Source organism: Aplysia californica, unplaced genomic scaffold (genome assembly GCF_000002075.1).
Source record: "Aplysia californica isolate F4 #8 unplaced genomic scaffold, AplCal3.0 scaffold00062, whole genome shotgun sequence".
NCBI lineage: Eukaryota > Metazoa > Mollusca > Gastropoda > Aplysiida > Aplysiidae > Aplysia > Aplysia californica.
This window is the reverse complement of record NW_004797332.1, coordinates 525,224-535,910: the sequence shown is the minus strand read 5'-3', so window position 1 is coordinate 535,910 and position 10,687 is coordinate 525,224. Positions and strand designations below refer to the sequence as shown.

At 39.8% G+C, this 10,687-nt stretch overlaps 1 protein-coding gene across 2 annotated transcripts in view; it reads left to right on the top strand.

Annotated features, from left to right (window-relative positions):
- Positions 1 to 10,687, top strand: part of LOC101860241 (protocadherin gamma-B5) — a 202,362-nt gene that overhangs the window by 168,384 nt on the left and 23,291 nt on the right. For both annotated transcript variants that reach the window (XM_013079757.2, XM_005093356.3), the window contains one exon: positions 5,296 to 5,528. The gene's annotated coding sequence lies outside the window, so the exon portion shown is untranslated. The remainder of the gene's footprint in view (positions 1 to 5,295; positions 5,529 to 10,687) is intronic.

Sequence of the window (10,687 nt, the reverse complement as noted above, 5' to 3'; positions counted from 1 at the left end):
CCCCCGCACCCCTGTGTTTATAAGGGAACAACGAGAATGCCAACGTGGACGTAAGAAATCTTGCCTCCTCCCGTCCTCTCGTCTCGCCCCGTCTCGGCCAAACAGAAGATATTAATTACATTTTTTGTTCCTTACTGTTGCAACAATGTGCGCTCTGCCCCGCATTCTTTCGGGGGTCAGATTAGGGCGCTCGTTAGCGGGCTTTTTTCAAAGTCAAACGCTGTTGTGCCCAAGTTGAGACTGAGTGCTCTTCCTTCTCATAGTCCTAGGGATGGAGTTATTTGTATTATCTCGAAGAAGAGGCAGATTCGTGGAAACATTGCCGAGTGTGCTTACAGGTTGTTGTTTTTTCCAACAATATTATACCATATTATATATTGATATACTCCTGTACTCATTTATTTATTCATTTATTTATTTACTTATTTATGTATTTATTTATCTATTTATTTAGGTATTGACTCTCATCATTATCTTTGCCTTCGATTTTGATCCAGCTGTTCTCGGAAAGTAAGGAAGGCAAATGTACTTCTGCCTGTATTTGTTCTTTTTTGTGTCTTATAGAGTTACTTGTTAACTGCGCAATTGTGTGTGCGTGTGTGTGTGTGGTGGGAGGATAGTAAGCCATTTATCGTTCGTATGGCCAGCCATTAAGGTAGACTTCAATTTAAAGGACTAAATTTACATTTATGTTCGTTTAATTTCAGGCGGTAGTATCAATTGATTACACGTTGAGTTTTCATGTCTTCAGCTCTACCACCCATAGCTGTATTCTGAAAGAGTCAGTTACTTGAGGTTTCTTTCTCAGAAAACATTACCGCCTCTTGAGTGGGTGTATGTATTGGGGAAAGCCAGAGATAAGTACAACTTGTTTGTGCCGCTATAAGATTATAGGCTTTTTTTTATTAAGACGTTATGGGTGGTTGTTGGGTTCTCTGGTGTGGTGTGCCCCTTCTCTAGTCTTTTAATCTGTCATCCTTATGTCTCTTTTCTTTATGTTACTTTCTAGTAAGAGGGTTGTTGGCGGGTGTTCCAATGTGGTTTACTCTTTCTTTTCCATCAAAAATTTTTCTTAACTCGCTTCTTTCTTCCCGTTGTATATTACTCTCCAGTGAGACCTTCAGTCCTCTGCCCGTATATGACACGTCATGTTGTATTACACGTGCGTAGAACTTATTAAAACTAAACAAAACATCAGAGAGAATTTGCCTGTTGCGTAAAAATATGAGTCTACCCGTTTGATGCAGCTGGTAGATCTAAGGAACGAGGTCTTTTAAAGAGTTCATAGAAAAGGGGCAAAAAATTAGCTGAAAGATCGTTCGCCCACATTGCTCCGTCAGTTTGGAACTCTCTTCCCCAACCCTTGAGACATACAACATCTGAGTCTAAATTTTAAAAAATGTTTAAAGACACATTTAATGACATCCTTTTTATGTCAGTAGATTCATGTTCAATACCATGTTATGTAAATGACTATGTGTCCATTTATGCATTTTGTGAATTGCATTGTGTATATTATTTTCTGCTCATTTCGTGACGATGTCTAAGTGTGTGCGTTGGTTTTAGCTAGTAGATGTGTGTGTGTGTGTGCGCGCGCGCGTGTGAGTGTGTGTTCGTGAGTGTGTATGGGTGTGTTTGTGTGTGTATGTGTATATGTGTGTGTGTGTTTGTGTGTGTGTATGAGGGTATGTATTTGTGTGTGTGTGTGTGTGTGTGTGTGTGTGTGTGTGTGTGTGTGTGTGTGTGTGTGTGTGTGTGTGTGTCGCGTGCGTGAATATTGTTCGTAAGTAAAGCGCCTAGAGCTGTGTTTTCACGGGAGTGGGCGCCTTCATTATTATTATTATTATTATTATTATTATTATTATTATTATTATTATTATTATTATTATTATTATTTTTATTATTATTATTATCATTATTATTGTCTTCAACGTGAAAGTTCCTGGTTCACTTCTGAGTGAGATCTGAATTACTTTCTGTCCTTATCGGAATATTTCTTCTCAGCTGGTGTTCTAACGAAGCATGAGGTTCCCTGCCTTCGAAAATATTCACGTTGACATGTACTTTCGTCTATGATTTAAAAGTATAACTGTTTTACGCTTTCATGTGGATAGTTGGCTGGCACTCTGGTGTGGATTGTTTCTGCTTTCCAATCAAACTTCTTTGTCGTCCTGATCTTTCCTTTTTCTTTTGTTCTTATATCATTCTCTTGTAACACCTCTAATCCGTAGCGCTTATATGACCTGTTTGTGTTTCAAGTGCCGTAAAGGTCTACTAAAAACTGAAACTACGCCTCCATTGGCACTATATTTTAGTGGGTGGTTGGTAGGTGCTCTGGTGTGGTTTGCTCCTTCATTCCTGTATCGAACATCTATCGTCCTTATCTCTCCTCCTTCTTTTTTATGTTTGTTACTCTCTTTTAACACTTCTAATCTTCGGCATTTATATTACCTTATTGCGTTGCAAGTGCACTGTATTTTAGATCTTTATAAGGGCGGGCTGCTTCAATCCTGTTTGTTAGAGCCAGCCTTGGCTGAGAGGGATAGAGCGTCCAAGGAAAAAGACGGGAATAGTGGGTAAAAAATCGTATCCACACTGGAATCGAACTCACGTCTTTTGCTTTCGAAAAACTGATACACCACAGCCACTGCTACTTTGGTCTACATGGGCATTACACTTCAACAACATTCTCAATTGAAAGAAGAAATAACGAACAGGTGTTTATTTCTACGAATTATTCATAGCTATATATAGACAAAACACGACTGTAAGTGTGACCAATTCAACCCTTGGCAAAGTTTTATCTATTGCTATTTTTGTTGACGTCTACCTCTTTACAGGACATGGGAAAGCCCACTGCGTAGGCAGATTATCCTGTGTTATCTTTCCTAAGGAATGTTCATCGCGTAATACGTTGTCTTTTTCCATACGTACAAATAGCTTTTCTTAACTCATTAAGGACTTAACGGGCAGTGGTGGACACATACCTCCAATCAGCAGCAAACTGAAGGCAATGTTGCCGCTCATTCCGAAACCCCATACACAAATAAAAAACACGAGTTTTCGTTTCGTATGGTATGCATGTGGGGCATTCCTTTTAAAACTTCAGACAAATAAAACTAGATCCAAAAATCTGTTTGATTACTGAAGGTTCGCTTTAAAGCAGCTCATCATCAAGCGTTGTCGAATTACCAGAGTTGGCGTCCTCAATGAGTTAAAGCCAAGTGCTTAGATCACGGTCTTGGCTGCCGGCCTGAAAGTGTCAATGACGTGGTACATAACAAACGTAGTTAAAGAGATTTAGCACTCTCGAGTTCCCGAAACAAAACGGTCGACTGCGTTAGAAAGAGGCGAAGTACTGTTCACGTATGTTTTGTTAGTCAGTCGCCTTCTCACTTTTCTTTTGTCCACCGTTTAATCTTTGCACAGTTCATTACCAGTAATAAATATTCGATTAATCCTCAACAGTAAATCCTGAATGAGTGAGCTCTGAGGACGATTTTTTTTTTTTTTTTGGTGCGAGTGGTAGGGGATTATTTTGCCTCATGAAGAAACAACAGGGCTAGCCACTGAGTTGAAGAGTCGGACACAGAATAAATAGGAAAATAAAAGGCGCAATTGGTTTTTCGATAGTGTTTCAGTCGCCATAATGGATTATATGAATTCAGAAGAAAAAAACTTTTTTTTTCTTTTTGTTTAGGCGTACTTTTATTTTTACTTTTTGATGCTGTGTTGCCGTTGAACGCCGAGGAGAAGATGTAGTTTTCGATGGTAGGCCGATCCTGCAATTCTTTCAATTGAGATGTTGTAGTTTCTCAGGGTTCCCTTGACTTTTTTCCGTCCGTCTGCTGTGTTACCTACTTCTTCCGTTGTAGCCTAAGCGTTTTACTTTGACCGTGAAGACGTTTTTTTTTCGTTGATAAAGTACCTTTGTTACGGCAGTGCTCTCATGTAGTGTACATAAATAATCGTTCCCAGTGGATGGTTGGCGGTTTCTCTGGTGTGGTTTGCTCCTTCTTTCCTACCAAACATCTATAGTCCCCACTTGTCCTGCTTCCTTTCTTTGAATATCAGTCTTAAGCACTTACTTTCACTTTTACGTTTTCATCGTCTGTTGCCGTTAAGCGTCGAGGGGAGGTGTTGTTTTCTATGGTAGGCCAGCTCCGCAGTTTTTTCAGTTGTGATATAATGTTTTCTCAGGGTTTCCTTGACACCCTCGATCCACCTTTCGCGTGGACTTCCTCTTCCTCTATGACTGAGTTCTTAGTGTTGTGGGCTCTCGAGGATGGCTGGCCAGGTGACATAAGTCTTTAGTTACACCTCTAATATTCGACTTATACGACGTAAAACTTGACAAATCAAGCCGCTCTGTGAAATCATGAAAACTGCTTCCCACTTCCACACACGGAGAAATAAGTCGTGTGATGTATCCTTACTTGTGTGAAAGAAAGCTTATTTCAACGTGCGTGCTTGGCTTGGTTTGGTATGTGTGTTTACCGCTCAGTTCTAAACGATACAGTTGTTTGTATGGTGGGATTTCCACTTGGACCTAGCCAAATGGATTGAGAGTGAACTCTTCCAACTGCCCAAGTCCAATTTTGCGTACTTGGATATTCGTACTTCAGTCCTCCTCGCCGAAACAGAGCATGATGCAAAAAACAAAAAATATTGACTTAACGGCGTCTTCTTTCTATTTATCCTTTACAGTTGCGTATTTTCTGTCACTCTCACCGTCTGCTTCTTCCCCAACTCTGTGGGTTCAGTGAGATCGGCAGGATCTTGGACAAAGCATGAGCCTGAATATGCGGTTCATAGGCTGATTGATTAATTATTAGTGGTTGATCTCTTGATATGAGCGGTGTGTGAACGTTGATGTGTGGTCATTGGAATTTGGAACTCCAGATATCAGCTCTTGTAATTTGGGATAGTTTAAATTGTTTGAGTAGATTTTTTCCCCTTTTTCTTTCTATTTTTCCCTCTTTTTGGAAAAGGGGAGGGTGTTGCCATTTTCTCAATGGTTTGCTGTGCTCTTCATGAGGTCATGTGTAACGCCCGACAATTTGAATGTTGATTGGATCTAAACTAATAATTAAGGTTAAGTATGTCAGTCAAGTTTTCCAGTTGTTAGAAGTCGATCTTAAATTCTGGTTTAGAAATTATTTTTAATTTTAACTGTCTCCTAGATCTGTTAATGCTTTGAATCACTACTCCTTAGTGACACATTTAATCTTGGACATCTATATGACCTGTTTGTGTTGCTAGTGCTGACTCTTACTAAACTCTTTTCCTCTTCAGGCTGCCGTGAAACCGTAACCTCCCCCCCCCCCCTTACGCTGAAGGACACAGACGCTGTCATAAGAATATACTGGCTTAACGAACAAGTAATGTAAGCGAGAAGGAAAGAACAACGATTACATTCTGGATTTATCTATAGGATTTGCTTCTGACCTTGGACGTTTTGTGATACAGAGGAAATTCTAAATCTCGTCAGTGTCAACATTTATTGACTGGAAGGGATTCAGTAACAGGTAAGAGGAAGATTTATGTTTGCATTGATTGCCCGAGCAACAGTAGACCTTTGTGGTATTGGTTGTGGGACGACGGGTTTAGGGTTTCTCTAAAACGATGAATAATAATGAGCTGCAAGTAGTAGCCTGTCCGACGGGTTATTTCAACATGTTTACTGGACAATAATGGGATCTGCAAAAATATGATGTAGGTGTGCCCTACTTCTTCACAAAAATTACAAAATATAATGGGGGTGTGTCCAACATGTATATTATCCCACTTTTTCACTGTCTGTCTGCTGACTCTGTCAGTCAGTCGTACTATTTTTCTTTTTCACTGAAGGGTTGTTAACGTGGAAATTGGTTTCTCTTTGAGCATTGAAAAAAGAAGAGCTTCTACTTGTTTCATCTTTGCTGTTATCCGTTAACTAATCTGTTCTTTGTATCTGTTCTTTGTAAATGTGGACTTTTAAGTGCTGGATTGTCGTAAATTACAAAACTCAACGTCAACCAACAGACATGTAAGTTCGGGAGTGAGCTTCACACGTCGTGTTTTGCTTTATCTTGTCTCTAAATATAAAATATATGGAAATACAAATCCAGGAACAATGACAGTATTTGGGGAATTAGCCCCTAAAACTAAAAGGGAGGCAAGAGAGATAAAGAAAGAATTTAACCTGCAGTTAATTGTAATGGCTGGAAAAGCGACATCTGACAGCAACATCAATACATCGCACGGCTGGGTGTATTGTATTGTATAGTATAAGGTTTTACGGCGCTTGCAACTGCTAAGGTCATATGAGCGCGCGAAACACAAGTTGTTCACCTCTGCGAAAGTTCACTTCACGACTGGTAACTAATTTACTTTAAAATGCTAAAAAGTTAAAATATTCAAATTCGGTGTAAATACATTTGTGATCTAAAACAACTTTTAAGTAACAATAAAAATTTTAAATAATATCAGATTCACTTTACAACTCGCCATAAAGGCCAATGGCCTTTATAAAATTTAAAATTCTGCTGGGAACAACGACGGAGAAAATATCCTGCAATTTCTTGCATTTATAATATTTCCTTCGGATCTCTCCAAAGTCTAGACATTCTGTTAAAATGTGTCTAATGGTAAAATCTGTGTCGCATCCGACACAGAACGGCTTCTCCTCTCCCTGTAGGAGGTATTTGTGGGTCAGGGCCGTGTGTCCGATGCGCAATCGAGTAAAAATGACTTCGTCTCTTCTGGAGAGATCCGAAGGATTTCGCTGCTCTAGTCTGGGTTTAATTTCATATAATTTATTATTTTTCTGGTTTTCCCAGTGGCTCTCCCACAGACTGGAGGGGTGGTGTTTTTCCTTTGCTTTGTTCTTTCTGCTGAACAGGCGGAAGAACTACATCACGGCCTTTTGTTTTACTTACCTGCGTATGCGTTAACATTTGTGAATGTCTTTTTTACGTTTATGTGTAATTTAATCCCCTATCCTTTCTTTCTGTATGTGTACCTATTTGTCTGTCCGTCCGTCTGTCTGTGTGCCTACCAGTATCTATCTATCTATCTATCTATCTATCTATCTATCTATCTATCTATCTATCTATGGGGGCTCTCGTGGCCTAGAGGTTAAGGTGTTGGCCTCTCACTCAAAAGGTCCCGGGTTCGAATCCGGGTAGCGACCGAAACATTTTCTTCTCTAAATTTGTCTCCTTTCACCTCATTTCCTGCTCTCTAGCAATGTTCTGTCGTCTGCTTTCTTTTGTCTCCACTTTCTGCCCTCACCCCGTCACCTCCTTTGCCCCTTCCTCTGGGCTCCTGATTCTTTCTGCAGCCTTTCTACTGCTACTCCTTCGCTTCTTCTTACTGCAGTCTTTCAGCCACACCCCTGATCTTCTGGTAGGAAAGATCTACACCTAGCCTTCTCGGACAAGGGCGAAAAATCTCGGAGGGCCCGTGTGCAAGTTGCGCACGTTAAAGATCCCTTGGTGGTCTAAAATCGATAAGAGTAGGCTTCGGCCGCCACCCGGGCAAAATTCAAAATTTCCTACCAACTAAAAATATTAGGTGTGTCCCACGCGCTCATATGACCTATGCAGTTGCGAGCGCCCTAAAACACTCTACTATAAATTTTAAAAATATATCTGTCTGTCTGTCTGTCTGTCTGTCTGTCTGTCTGTCTGTCTGTCTGTCTGTCTCTCCCTCCCTCTCTCTCTCTATCTCTCTTTCTCTCTCTTTCTTTATTTCTCTCTTTCTTTCTTTTTTTTCTCTCTCTCACTCTCTCTCACTCACTCACTCGCTCTCTCTCTCTCTCTCTCTTTCGTTCAATCACTCTTGCGGTCGTTCTCTCTTACTTATTTAACTTTCTCACTCCGTTTTGTCTCACTCCTCCTTTCTTTGCCACCTTTCTATCCTTTCCCCCCAGTCTAGCTCGAATTCCTTTTCTCTTTCTCATTTTGTCTCCCTCTCCTTTCTGTCCATTTTCCTTTTCTTTCTCTTCCTCTTTGTCCTTTATATGTATATATATATATATATATATATATATATATATATATATATATATATATATATATATATATATATAGATACATATATATACACATATATATATATATATACATATATACATATATATACATATATATATCATATATATATATATATATAATATATATAATATATATATAAAATTCGTTTCTTTGTCTCCCTATTCCTCCCATCTCTCTCTCTATCTCTCTCCCTCTCTCTCTCTCTCTCTCTCTCTCTCTCTCTCTCTCTCTCTCTCTCTCTGTCTCTCTCTCTCTCTCTCTCTCTCTCCTTCTTTCTCTCTCTTTCTCTCTCTTTTTCACACCCCTCTTTCTTCCCAAGGTTGTGCTCCTGGTCCCTCTATAAAAGCATCACCTTTTTCCTTGTAATCACTTTCTCGGTGTATGCTCGTTTTCAGGTGAAAAATAGGCACAAATCTGAAAAACAAATATATGAATAAGATCATTGACCGTTAAAGATGATTTGAAAGACAGGGACGAGAGGGGTGCGTTTTTGACATGTTTATGACTGACAACTGGTTCGTCATTTGTCATAATGACAGGCAGGAACAGTTGTTGAGAGACTGAGACTAATGCTCCGTTATGAATTATTGACAATATACATGTTTACAAACTGCTTTGATTTCAAGGAGCGTTAGGGGAGGAGAAGAAAAAAGGGGGAGGGGGGTGAAAGGTGCGTGGGACGAGGATGCATGGAAGGGGAGCTGGCAACGACTTTTTCTGTAGGGTAACAGGAACTCGTTTTCTATCGATCAGCCGTTAGAATGTATTATAAGCCTTTTTTTATATAATAATTTTTAAAACGTCAGTTTCTATATCTATGATATCGGTTGAATGTGTTTAAGAAATATTGGATTAAAATTCAATTTCTAATTTTTTCCACCCCCCCCCCCCCCCCCCCCACACACACACACACAAAAAACAAAGAAGAGATACATTGTGCAGGAACAATTTTTAAAAAGAATGAAACCGTTCTCTCTCTCTCTCTCTCTCTCTCTCTCTCTCTCTCTCTCTCTCTCTCTCTCTCTCTCTCTCTCTCTTTCTTTCTCTCTCTCTCTCTCTCTTTCTCTCTCTTTCTCTCCCTCTCTCTCCCTCTCTTTCTCTCTCTCTCTCGTTCTTTCTCTCTCCCCCCTCTCTTTCTCTCTCTCTCTCTCTCTCTCTCTCTCTCTCTCTCTCTCTCTCTCTCTCTCTCTCTCTCTCTCTCTTCATGAATTTTTGCTCTTTCTAGACTTGACCAGCTTTCTGACTATTATATTTGTCGTGTAAATAAAGTTAACATTTTGTAAATATATTACTTTGTGGCACGGTCTGCCCCTTTCATTCAAATTTATTAAAATCGTTTTGACACCTTTATTAACAGACTCTGTCTCATACACAGAGTACATTTTCAATAGGGCATGGCCCTCTAAAATTTGATGGTTATTTGGACGAGAAGATGATAAGGGGTCAAAACGATGAAATCGAAACCCAAACGTGTTGTATTAAACTAAAATAGCCGCCAAAGCACGACCATGGACACAGATGCCACCCAAATTTAGAGCTACAAGAAAGACCCCCAAAAAACAAGGACGGTAACCAACAGTTTCGGTTAATTGGCCTTACATTTTGACACTTTTTTTCGGGCATGGGCGGAGGTTTTACAGCTTTTGTTCTTATTTCATCATTTTCTTGGGTTCAGATTTTTTAAAATAAGAAAAATCTGTGTGTTTATTTGTTTACTTGTTTATAGATCTACATATTCATTTTTATTTTTTAAATTATTATTTTATTTTTTTGTTTTTTTTTGGGGGGGGGGGTTTGGGGGGGGGGGGGGGTAAAGGGTGTCTGCAAGCGGTGTCTAACAATTTAATTCTTCCATAATCCAAATACATCTTTCGGTGAACCCCAAAGTCGGTCAACGCAAAGACAACGCAGTTTGATGCAACATTCTCAAATGTGAGCACACGTCATGGGCATTTTTCTGCAGCAATTGTTTTGCTTTCACGCCCATGCCAGATCAAGTTGGAGAGTCGAGGGTAATCCCGACTGTAATCTTGACAAATTCCCGAACCGCGTAGTAGAGAATGACGTGATTACATCGGGATTTTCCGATTCCAGATCGACTTTGGTCTTTCTGTGTTGGTGTTCTTTGTTCTTTGAAGATGACGTAATTCCTCAAGTTTCGATCGCTTTTTTCGATAATGGCACCCCACCTCACCCCCCCCCCCCCCCCATTGTGTATCAAAAAAAAAAAAAAAACGCCCCTAAAAATGCCTCCTTCTTCCCTTTTTTATCTTCATGATACCCCCTTTTTTCCCCCCCAAATCCCCGCCCACCCCGCTATATTTAGATATATTTTCATAGACATTTTGCAATGGGAACCTATATGGATGTATATGGTCTGTATATAGGTATATCTCTACATGGCTATGTATAGGGAGAGATAGGGTAGATATACCCACCATCCTAGGTAAATCTACATGAGTGGAGAGATGGGCACATTTACCTACATATATGGAGATGATGTGGACCTACACAGCCGTGGATTTAGCTGCAGAGATAGGTGTATGGGGGGAAGATCTGTAGGGATACGCTCCGTATATACCGATGAGTAAAACAAGTATCCATAGATATCCCTCTATATATATAGAAAGTGTCGTATATGGGGAACT